We start from the raw sequence: 12,555 nt of genomic DNA on the forward strand, positions 1-12,555 counted from the left end.
GCTTCATTTCTAGTCCCCTCAGTATATCTTGCAGTTCAACCAGCATATTCCAGTGGGGAGTAGCATGTGGTATGCTCCCACATTGGGCCAAATTTTTCTATGTTGAGTTAAAAGCCAATTTAGCAATGAATTGGATTCTGGCCTGGCAACCAGAGTACACACATGTTGGCAGAAGGAGGGGTGTGTAGTAGTTGAGGCCAATTTCCTTATTTTTTTTCCTGAAAGTACCTTCACACCAGTGTCCCAAAGATGTGGTAGTCAATTTGGCAGGATTTTTTAGGCTTTTGTCTGTATTGATTCCCAACTTCACGTAATTCAGTGGCAGTATACTTCCACATTGAAATTAAGATCTTTTGGTTAGGAGGGGGTGCTAGGGCAGCCACAGCAGCACCAGTGTCACTCTTTCCTTCTGTGGGGTGAAGGTGCTGAATATATTTTGACGTAATTTTTTTTGGACCAGAGGAAAAACAAGCTTCTTTGCTTCATTTTCAATATCCCAGTCAGACTGGGGCTCATCATCATCTGAAGAGAAATCAACAGAATCCCATATTTTAGGGTCCCAATCAGGGGATGTTGGGATATGCCTCAGTTGCCTCTTGGGCAGTCTGTTCCCCTCTTACTCTAGCATACTGACATGCCAATATTTTTAAACTTTCATCTACATGACATAGCCTCTCATTCACTATATCTTTCAAATCTGCTTGGACTAGACACAAATCCCTTTCTAACTTAAAAGGTGGTGAACCACAGCTTTAGCACCCAGGGCCTCTTCTGTGGCAAAAAGTGCAAGCTCCTGACTGGGGCCATGTGGCCTGATGGCTCTCCTTTTTCTTATGAAATCCTAACTGTCCTGTGGCCTGCTGCAGGAGAAATAACAGTCCAGCCAGGGAGGTTTGGGCATTCCCACACTCCCTTGGCATTCCTCATTCATCTAGAAGTATAGCCCCACATAAATGTTGCAAACCATCCTGGGATTCCCCTCAGGGAGGTTCCCTTCCCAGTGTTCATGCCTTTTTTGGCTGGTAGTACTTTGGTCTTCTGGCTGGCTTGCCAAATGTTCCAACCTAACTTGATCTCAAGATCAAAGTACACGTCTGGTATGGAGTTTACCCATGAGTTTAATTAGGGACTTATGAACAGGAGAAGATTTTTCCCAATGACAGTCAGTTAGAAATGGAAGTCAGTGGTCCATGCTAAAAGAGAGAGAGGATGGAGTGCCACAGGAGCGGCTTATAAAGGTTTAGGTTCAGAGGGTGTGACAACAGAGTTTCAGCAGGGTCTTGTAAGATTTGATTAAGGGAGGGGTGTTTGAATGACATTCTTTAAGGTCTGTTGCCCTTTAATGTCTGTCCTGGTCTTGTAGGCAGCTGTGTGTAGTGACTTGCTCTCATAATGGAGGAGGGGCGGGGCTCAGACCCTGGGTCCTCACACTGGTATTTACTACACCTTACCATCCTCTTCCTCCTGCTCTTCCTTGGTTGCTGTACAACATTCTATTAGATTCCAGAGTTTTGAAAGAATCTATTCAGAAGTTCCTGACTATTGAATAGTTGTTCTTGTGGAAGGGCTGATTCCTGAAACTTCCTATTCTGGCATCTTCCTGAAGTGGCCCCTCTCAAAGGTAAGTCCTCGCCCAATGGGCTCTGAGCCAAAAAGATACCAAGATACCTAGGAAAGAAGAAAGAACTTTATTGCAAAGTAAACTGGCAGAGGTCAGGAGACACAGTTTCAGATCTGCCTCTCCAAACCAGAGAAACGGGTTTTTATTAAAATCAAAGTCGGGGTGGGGATAGGGTGGTGGGGGGGTGGAGACAAGGATGTTTGGGTTATTGGCATATGGTGATTCGCTAGTAAATATCTAAATTAGGAACTATAGGTTGACTATTGCCAGTGGTTATTTAAACATTCAAATTAGGGACAACAGAGTAGCTACTTTTGCTAATTGGCCCTTTGTTGTGATAGGTGGGGCCTGTGACATTACAGGAACTGACAATGGATGGACCTCTTGCTTTCTTTATGATTCTGGTGTTTCTTTTTCCTGTTGTTTCTGCTCATTTTAATTCTGTTTACAGGATATTTTATGTTCTGAGGCTGTTTTAAGTTCAGGGTCCCTCTTTCAATGCATGTACAACAAATTGTGCTTATTAGATAAGAGGGGCTCTGCAGTTTTCAGAGGAATGGGAAATGCTATTCTAGTGGGCTAGTATGTACGAATTTTGGTAGTATGTGACGTATGTGACAGGCTCAGTTCTTTTCATTTCCATAGTCCACAATGATAGTGATTTGAAGCTTCTTTTTCAGAAACAAAATTAAAAAGTATTTTAACATTTTGGGATATAGAGCTTTAACTTCTTATGAGTTTTGTCAATGAATTTTGTGCTGTTTTAAAATGTTTTATCCAGATCAGTCTCTAGTGTGAACATTTGGTTAGGACTCAACTTCTGAGACAGTAGGAATCAGAAATTTAGAAATTTAAAATTGGTTATATCAAATTGAATACTATTTTAATTGTGCTTAACCGGTAAGTTACACAAGACAAATCCCAAATCTTTTTCCAACATAATAATATTATGGTGGTGTGGTAGTTAGGTTCAGGTGTCAACATGGTCAGGTGAAAGTGCCTAGTTCTATTGCTGTGAATCTGAGCCAATGGCATGTGAAGCTAATCTGCCGCTAATTACATCTGCACTCAGCTAGGAGGCGTGCCCACTGCAATGAATGATGCTTTATTTAATTGGCTAGATGCTTAAATGAGGGCACTCAATGTAGCACACCAGATCAAGCAGCTCAGCATACCTCATATTAGCACTCACAGCTCAGCCCAGGCCTTTGGAGATGCAGAAAGGAATCACCCTGGGAAAGTTGTTGGAACCCAGAGGCCTGGAGAGAAGGCCAGCAGAGATTGCCATATACCTTCCTGTGTAAGAAAGAACCTCAGTTGAAAGTGAGCTGCTTTTCCTCTAAAGAACTATACATTTTTAACTAAATAAATCCCCTTTTATTAAAGCCAATCCATCTCTGGTGTGTTACATTTTGGCAGCGTTGGTAGACTAGAACAGGTGGTTATATTAAAGTAATTTAAATAAACTAAATTGAAGCTTACTTCCAAAGTTTACTCCAGATTACCCTGGAAAGTACCACGTGGCTTGAGTTTTTCTGGATTTTTCCACTAAAACATTCAGTTAAGTAGTGACAATCAACCTGCAGTTTGGATTGTCCAAGTACTAAAAAGGAGATCACCTTATAAACAACAATCATGCTATTGACATTCATTCAACACATATTCATGGATTCCCTACATGGACTTAGGGAAAGATGGTTAAATAAGCTATAGATCTTCCCAAGGGTAAAGACAGTACCAATCAAATACTTACAATATAAAAAGCATTGTAAATAATACTATCAGCATCTTTAAGGATACCTAGGATTACCCTTCCAAATGGAAAAGTGCATGTGAAGTGAAAGCAACCATTATGCATAGAGCATGCCTTAAAAGCACAGCTCCAGGTGAGCATGTGAAATTATCACAAGACGGTATTTCATTTTTTTTGCACATATGTATTTTATTTATGTTTTTTAAACTTGCATTCTGTTTTTATTTTTTGTGAAAAATGACATGTATATATATAAAAGCAAAAATTTCAAAGCACATCACAACAATTAGTTGTAGAACAGGTTTCAGAGTTTGGTATGGGTTACAATTCCACAATTTTAGGTGTTTACTTCTAGCTGCTTTAAGAAACTGGAGACTAAAAGAAATATCAATAAAATGATTCAGCAGTCATACTCGTTTATTAAATCCTACCTCCTCTGCATAATTCCACCATCACCTTTGATCTTTTCCCTGTTCTTTAGGGGTATTTGGGCTATGCCCATTCAAACACTTTCATGTTCGAAAGGGTTGTCAATGATATACAATAGGGGGATGGAACTAGTTGATATTTTGGAGTGACTGGCCCCACTGCATTTCAGGACCTCTCTGGTTCAGGAACCCATCTGGAGGTTATAGTTTTCTGGAAAGTTATCCTAGTACATGGAACCTTTGTAGAATCTTATATAAGATCCTAGGTGTTCTTTAGGATTGGCAGGAATGGTTTTGGTTGGGGTTTGCAAGTTAAGATAGGTAGCAATGTCTAACTGAAGCTTGCATAAGAGTGACCTCCAGAGTAGCCTCTCAACTCTGATGTCTTTCAGCCACTGATACCTTATTTGTTACATTTCTTTTCCCTCTTTTGATCAGGATGGCATTATTGATCCCACAGTGCTAGGGCCAGACTCATCCGTGGGAGTTATCTCCCACGTCAACAGGGAGACTTTCACCCCAGGATGTCATGCCCGCTTTGGGGGAAGAGCAATGATTTCAGTTGCAGAGTTGGACTTAGAGAGAGAGAGATGCCACATCTGAGTAACAGGATAGTATTCTGAAAACTAGAATTGTTACAAAACAAAATAAATTAACCATATGTTAATATTTAGCTTTCTACATTAACAATACAATTTTTCCAATAGGCGATAGGTTTGAGGGAATAATGTTTAGCTTTATACATTAAAAATAGGATTTTTCCAACAGGCAATAGGTTTGAAAGAATAAAGGATCTTTAATTCTTTGAATTCTCATTCAATATTAGGAGCTAGGCTGATGGATAATATCATAATTTTTTCTCAAATTGCACAGACGAGAACTCTGACCACTATTTTAGCTTAGCCATGAGAATTGGGTAGGGAAAATAAAAATATATGGCCTAGAAATGATGAATCACACCTTTTCAGCTTTCAAGGTGGGTTATGGGAGTTGGAAGAAAGAAAAGAGAGACTGAAATGGAAGAAAGGTGATAGCAGGGTTCTTCCAACTCACTACCCAATACGCATACTCAAGTTTAGCAGGTGCGGAGAGAGTAACTTTAAAAAATATTGGAGAAGGCGTGGAATTCTTTGGGCCAGGAAGCTTTCCCATAATCTAGAATGAGAAAATTTTCAGGCTGCCTCCATATCAGTTGGGGAACATGGTCACATAACAAATAAACATGGTAGTACAGTATAATTAGTCTATAGAAGGCACTGATATTTACCTTTCTAGAAAATTCTTAGTTCAGTGTGTGGTATAGATAGGGTCCATTGATAGTTGAGATTCTAGCTTGGAAAGGGGTAACTATTGTAGTGGGATGAGTTGTTCTACACCAAAGCATTAGGCTGCTTCATCCGATCAGGGATTAAATAAGTGTCAAAGTGTGCAGTTGGAGTCTGTGAAGTAAAGAATTTGGACTTGTCCAAAAAGAGGTCTGGCCTTTGTCCCTGGCTCTTGAGGTATAATCTCTAAGCCCCATGAATTTACTGAAAGTAAGGAGTGTCTTTGGTATTCATGGTTGGCTGCTTGGACCACACCTGATAGTTTATGTTTATGAGGTGACTCATGATGAGACCTTCAGAGAATGAGGTATCAGTCTGACCTCCAGAGGAGTGGTGGTGGTGGGTTGTTGGGCTGGAGACCGAGTTCAACCACATGGGTGATCAGTCAATTAGCTCCAATAAAATTCTGGACACCAAAGCTCATGTGAGCTTCCAGAAATGGTGATATTCTATGCATATAGTCATTGATCTCAAGAGGATAACATGTCCTGACGACAATGGAAGCTTCATGTCGTTTCTCTTCCATAATTTTAACCTGTATCCTTTCCCTTTAATAAAACATAACTGTAAGTATAGCAGATTTTAGTGAGTTCTATGAACTTTTCTAGAGAATTATTGAAACTGAGGGGGGTTTTAGGGAACCCCTGAACTTGCAGTTAGTATGAGAAGTGTGGTTTGTCTTCTGTAGACACTAACTCCTTGAAGTCAGTGTCCGAAATCTTGGGCAGACTTGGCAGTCTGCAAGACTGTAACTTCAACCTCAGTTTTTCTAACCCTAGGTAGGATCTGAAGTCTGGTCAGAGCCAAGATGGGCTTGCATCACCTAGGAAGGGCAATAAAGTCAGTAGAGGTCAGGTAGAAAAAGCCTGATTTAAGTACCTCTTTCCCCAAATCCATAAGGGCATTGTGAAACACACCAACTTCCATTGCCATTCCCTTCTTCCTTGCCATGAGGTGGCTGAAAAGGCAAGATACTCTTTTTACTCCCTAGAGGTGGGTATATTTGGCTAAATACTGATCAATGAGATTTCATTTGAATTTTAGGGAAAGAGTTCTGTATACTGATTTTGTGTTCTGATAAAAGAGACAGGATGGTCCCAAGAATGACTGGGACCATTCCTACTCCTCTCTTCTTTCCTTCAATGTGAACATATGCCTAAAGCATACATCCTTTACACATGGAGCAAGAAGCATGAGGATAAAAGCAACAAACTAAGGATATGGAGTGCAAACCAGAAGGAGCTCCGCATTTGTATTGTCGCTAAGCAGTTAAACAAGTATCAACAACCACTTGCTTGTTATGTCATGTAAAAAATGTCATACTCCATTTTTGTTCATAGTTAATGATATTTTCTTTAGTTTTCAGTCTTTTAATCATTAAAATTTCTATTGCATGCCTTTCTGATAGCCATGGAAGATTATTGAGGGTCTGTCTGGTGGATAATTATGCAAGTCCTTCCTGTCATTACCCAAACATCTGAAAGGTGGATGTATCTACCATAGTCACCTAAGCCAGGTCTGAATTACCTAAGAATGATTGAAATAAGCTGAATATTTAAAAGTTATTTTCCCCCTCTACTAGTAAATTCAGAATAAAGATAATGCGTTTTTAGTACTCTCGGGGTTGTAATATGAGTAAATTGGTGACCTCATTACAGAATGTTTAGGAATTACACTGTTTAGTGAGATGGAAAAAAGTTTTATTTTTATTTTGTGTTTGTGTAGAGGGAGGGGAATAGGAGGAAGGTAAGACAAGAAGGTTAAATAATAGCTTAATTGTGAACAAACTTGTATAATAGGATTTAAAAATAGACCTTGACTTTGGGAACCATGGAAGAGTTTAAAATGAGAGATTAAAATCTAGTTGCTATTATAGAAGTTTGCCTTGGAAGGAAGAATGGAGGGGAAATAGAACAGTGACAATGAGCCATTAAGAAGCTAATGTGGTTACATGTTACCCATGTCTAGAATATGATTAATGGTACTTGCTAAAAGAATTCAGCCTATAGTTCTGGATTTATATAAAATTGTCAACATAGTGAAAGTGAAAATTTGAGGTTTTGTTCAAAATGATTTCAATAGAATCAAAATATTTATTAACAATACTTCTCCTTCATGATTAGGTAGTCACAACCACACAAATATTAAGGTAAATTTAAAAATTAAATTTGTGTTAAATTGCACTTAGTGTCTGTCACAACAGGCATACAAGGACTGTTTAATGGTTGATGGACTGAACTGAATTCAACAACTTTTAATTAAATTTCTACTACATTATCACATTTGAAAGCATTTTTTTCTTACATCTTGCCTATCTATTACACCAAAATATACATCTTTTCCAAGGCCGATATTATTTCCAATTTTGGGTACTGTTGTCCTCATAAACTTACTTATTCTTGTCAAATCACATGTACCAGTTTTTGTTTCAGTAGTGGTAGTCCATAGTCTTATAGTGAAATATAACCGAAGTGTGACTAATTAAAATATTGTTTACTTTTTCCTTTTCTTCTTGTTATCGGGTAATATGATCTTAAAGTTTCAGTGCTATGGTTACATATAGATATGAACAGTCTAAATTAATATCTTCAGTCTTTTTGAATGTGATGATTGCATTTGGCAATGATGGCCTTCAGGATGAGGCAAGCATCCACTCACCTCTTATTTAGATCTGCTTTGGCACTACAATGATTCTTACCTTGCTGACTCTCTTTGTGACCCGTCTACAGTCTACACTCCTTTCTCTGGCACACCTCATTGGCTTTGTAATGAACAAGACAAGGAATTCTGTGTTTTATTTGGAGTTGAAGATGTTTATTATTCTAATTTTCTATCCTCTAATTGCCAAAATTAAATATTTAATTGCCTGTAGTTTATCAAAAATATATAAAGTAATTGCCTAAAATAGGTCTGTGTTTATTGTTGCTTTTATTCTTGAGGATTTATTTACAAATTGGTAAGTGTTGATAGATGTTGGTTTTCATAGCGGAGTAGGTTGCATTTGAAAGGAATAGGGGAGAATGGCATATAAGGCAGGAGGCAGAGGGAGCAAGCACAGTTGTTGATGCATCTATGTCTATAGTTATTTTAAGGATAAACTGATGCTCCGTAGACTGGATGGCCTGGCATGGCTGATTGTAAAGAGACTGCACCTGAAGAGAAGAGAGATGACTGGACTTGCAGCAGAAATGTTTTGGTAAGTAGAGACCAGTGGAATCAGTCCTGTGCCCTCCTCCCACCCTCACTACTGCAAATATCCCAACTTTTCAGTCCCCTTTGGCAAAATACGCTCTTAAAATTCTACACATATTTATTTTATTACCTCCTTCTGCAAAGCAGCCATATCAATCCTATTGGATGTTAGATGAAACATAAAAGTAGATAAATAAGTATCATAGCCCAGCTCTGTGCTGGGTCATTCAAGGGAGCAAGGGTTTGGAAAATGGAAAACTTGAGAGAATGCTCAGGAAACAATGAGCAGTGCAGTATGGTTGGAGCATAAGGTTAATGGAGAGCCAAAGAATGAGAATCGTTTGGAAAGACAGATTACATAGAATTACAGTGGCTGCAGGGGCTTATTTGCTGTGGTTGTACCAGCAAGTTGAGAGGGTGTGTAAATAAAATAACTTCTGGAATTAGTGACATGAAAAGTGACCTCATCAAAGAAAGTAAAACAGACCCATTCATTCTCCTCAAATTCAATGTGAAAGACCACTTTCCCAATAGATTAAGGTGGTTTCAAATGCATGAGAAGTTAACTGCTCAGCTTTGAAACAGTGTGTGTGTGAGAGCACTCAGCTCCATAGCCTGGCACCTGAGCTTTGTCTGATGTGGTGGGATAATTGGGCCGTTTCACCACAGCCTTTCCTGAGAAGTTACAGAACACATTTGACATGGTTTCTGGTGTTTTTAAAGCAGCATATTGGTGCAAGCACAACAGGCCTGATGTGCTTAGGAGAGCTACATGGGCAGAATTCAGCTGGGCCTGTGGAGCATGGAGTACCAGCTCTGTACTGGAAAACAGCCTGCTCATATGTCAGCAGGCTCAGCATCTCACCCCCCAGGAATGATCAGGTCCAGAATTGGCAGGAGAGGGAAGAGTAATGAAGTTTGGGAACTAGGCTGAGGTCCATTGCCCATCCTCAAGTATAAAAGCCAGGTTTTTCTGGATGTGGTTGACTGTGTAGTCCAGTTGACAGCCATCTTGTTGTCCTGTCCCTAATTGTCTGTGCTTCTCTATGCCTCAATCTTCTCATCTGCCAGATAGGGGTAATAATTCCTGCCCTACCATATAGTGTTATTGTGAGGACCCAGTGAAAAATATATGTGAAAGAAATAGAAGCTATTTATTGAACATCTACTGTGTACAAGGAACTGTACCAAGCACTCTGTTGTTACTTATTTAACCCTTATGCAAGCCTGCTAAGGCAAGTATTGTGATCTTCATTTTGCAAACGTGGAAACAAGTTTAGTGAGGTTAAAATAACGTGTGTATTCATTTATTTATTTAACACATTTGTATCAAACACCTACTATGTGCAGAGCATGGTGATATGCTTTGAGGATAGAGTGGTGAACCAGAGAGAGGGGGGTCTCTGTGCTATTGAAGCTTATGTTCCACAGGGGCAGATGGTTAACAAAATAAACAAACAAAAAAACTGATAATAATTAATACATAAAAACAAGACAGGAAAGGTATGTGACATAGTAGTAGGTCATATGTGGAGAATTAAAGTTAGGTGATGAGATCAAGTGAGGGGGGTGGTCATCCTATTAGAGAAGATGCCCCTTAACTTGAAAGCTGAATGCCAGAAAGTAGCCAGCATAGCTTAGCCAGCAAGGGAAGATGAGTTCAAAAGCCCTGAGACTGACATGAGTTTGGTGTGTTAGAGGAACTGAACTTAGTCTAGTGAGGCTGGAATAATGAGGGAAAGTGGTAGAGTATGAGGACAGAGCAGTAGGTAGAGGCCAGATCATATAAGCCAGGGAAAGGTATTAGATTTTTTATACCAGGAGTGATGGAAAGTATGTGAAGGTTTTTAAGCAAGGAAGTGACAATCAGATTTAAGTTTTCAGTTATCTAATGGAGAATAGGTTTTAAGGAAGAAAAATAGAAGCAAGGAGACCAGTTAGGAAGCCACTGGAGTATACCAGGAAAGAGATGAAGTTGGTTGGGACCAGTGTGGTAGCCAGGGAGATGGAGAAAATTAGAAGGATTCAGCATTCATTTGGAAGGTAGAAATGACAGGATTATTTGTATGTGTGATAGAATGAAAGGAAAAAAGGGTAACTCATAGATTACATTTTTCTTATTGAATTACAAAACTCCTTTCTTATAAAAATTTCAGTACACACAAGATAGAAGAATAAAATGAACCCTAAATACTCTTTAACCATGTTGAATAATTCTCAACGTTTTACTGCATTTGCTTCATCTATGACATTGCCTGAGTACCTGCCTGCTGCTATACTATTTTAAAGAGAAATTTCACCCATAAATATACATTTAAAAATATAAGGACATTTTCTTATATAATTACAACCCATTACCATTCCTAATAAAGTCAGTAATAATTCCTTTTATCCATTGATACCTATTCTTATTTCATTTTTTCCATTATCACAGAAAATGCCTTTTAATATTTTGTTTGAATTAGAATCCAAGAATCCATTCTTGGCATTTAGTTGTTACTATGCTTAAGTTGCTATGGCTGCAGCAACAAAACTAGGTGCCTTCACCTGGCCAAGGTGACAACTGAATCTAACTACTACAGTTAGATTTCCCCTTTTATAACTAATAACTAAACTAGTATTGAGTTAGCATCCCATAAATATCTAGCTTCCTATCACCTTTTATTAAATGGTTTTACAGTCTGTTTATGATCATTTCCTGAAATAATTATTTTATGAGATGTTATAAAATTTTGATTTTTAAAATGCTATTAACATTTCTTCAGTATTTATTATCTGTAATTATTCTTTAAAGAAGAGCTTTCCCTTAGCAACTAGTGCTATTTGTTTATACTGAAAAATAGTTCAAACATTTCATATTGAAATATTTAAATATCTATTTTTTCTCTTAGTTTCCAGTAAGAAGTTGATGCCAGGGCAATCTTAATGTGACTAATGAGTTTATTTTTTATTTTCCTTTTTTTGTGTTATTTTCTAAGTATTACAATGAGCTCATGGATTTTCATATAGCAGTGTATTTCAATCTGTTGCATTCACTTGTATTTGTGGTAGCCTAGTTAGTTAAAAGAATTCTGAATGGGTTATGAAGGAAAAACTGCCTCTGATAGAAAGAGCTGCAGGAGAAGAAGTGCTATTGGGAGGGTGTTTTGTATTTGCCAAGTTGAAGCAGTTAATAAAGTGGCAGAAATACTTGATATCAAAAGTCATGTTCCTTCCATTGCTCCCAGTTCTTTCTAAAGTGAAAAATGTAAAAGTAAAGTAATTTACAACAGAAACATATTACTGTTTAGTAATATCTAGCTTAAAATGTATCTTAATCAACTTTGCTGTGACCATAAATAATCTCTAAATTTCAGTGACTTGAAATAAAAAAAACATTTATTGTTATTTATAATATGAACTTTGACTAGAAGTTGATTGTGACTACTGAACATCTGTTCAGCTCTGCTCCGTGTGTCTTTTCCATCTAGAATCCAGGCTAAAGAAGAAATTGCCATTTGGTATAGGCTGGTGATAGAGTGAAAAATAACAAGAAAGCTGGAGAAGTCTCATGATAGCTCTTAGATCTACCAGACATGGTTTACATCACACCTGCTCACATTCAATTGACTAATGCATGTCACATGTCCAAGCCCAATGTCAATGGGATGGGGATGCATATTCCTCTAACTGGAGGCACTGAAAGTCACATGGCAATGGCAGGGGATTTTAGTTTTCTTATATGGAAGGGTGGGACAAACAATTGGAAAGGTAATATAATCTACCATAGATTGTCATTATCTGATACCCTTTATAATAGGAATATAGACATGAGTTTGACATTATACCAACATTTTCTAAATAATCAGAATAGACACAGGGGATGTAAGAATCAAAAGTGATCACAAGGTTTTTTTCCGTTAATTAAAAAAAAAAAAAAGAGAAGGGGTAATTGGAGCTGAAGGGATACAGACTGTACAATGGGACTGGATATAAAAACTCAGAAATGGACAGCACAATACTACCTAATTGTAATGCAATTATGTTAAAACACTGAATGAAGCTGCATGTGAGGTATAGGTTTTTTCTTTCTTTCTATTATCGTTTTAATTCTTATTCTGCTGTCTTTTTATTTCTTTTTCTAAATCGATGCAAATGTACTAAGAAATGATGAATAAGCAACTATGTGATGTTATTAAGAATTACTGATTGTACATGTAGAATGGAATGATTTCTAATTGTTTTGTTAACTCTTTT

General features: G+C 37.9%; 1 long non-coding RNA gene across 15 annotated transcripts in view; it reads left to right on the forward strand.

Annotated features, from left to right (window-relative positions):
• Positions 1-1,236: 1,236 nt before the first annotated feature.
• The window catches only part of LOC143684898 (uncharacterized), a 391,441-nt gene continuing 380,122 nt past the window's right edge, over positions 1,237-12,555 (forward strand). For 5 of the 15 annotated variants that reach the window (XR_013176243.1, XR_013176248.1, XR_013176249.1 and 2 more), the window contains exons 1-2: positions 1,239-1,621; positions 8,210-8,323. This is a non-coding gene — a long non-coding RNA (uncharacterized LOC143684898). Of the gene's footprint in view, positions 1,622-8,209; positions 8,324-12,555 lie in introns of all 15 variants that reach the window. The other 10 variants (XR_013176246.1, XR_013176255.1, XR_013176245.1 and 7 more) reach the window with 9 other exon arrangements.

The sequence above is a fragment of the Tamandua tetradactyla genome, chromosome 5 (genome assembly GCF_023851605.1).
Source record: "Tamandua tetradactyla isolate mTamTet1 chromosome 5, mTamTet1.pri, whole genome shotgun sequence".
Classification (NCBI taxonomy): Eukaryota; Metazoa; Chordata; class Mammalia; order Pilosa; family Myrmecophagidae; genus Tamandua; species Tamandua tetradactyla.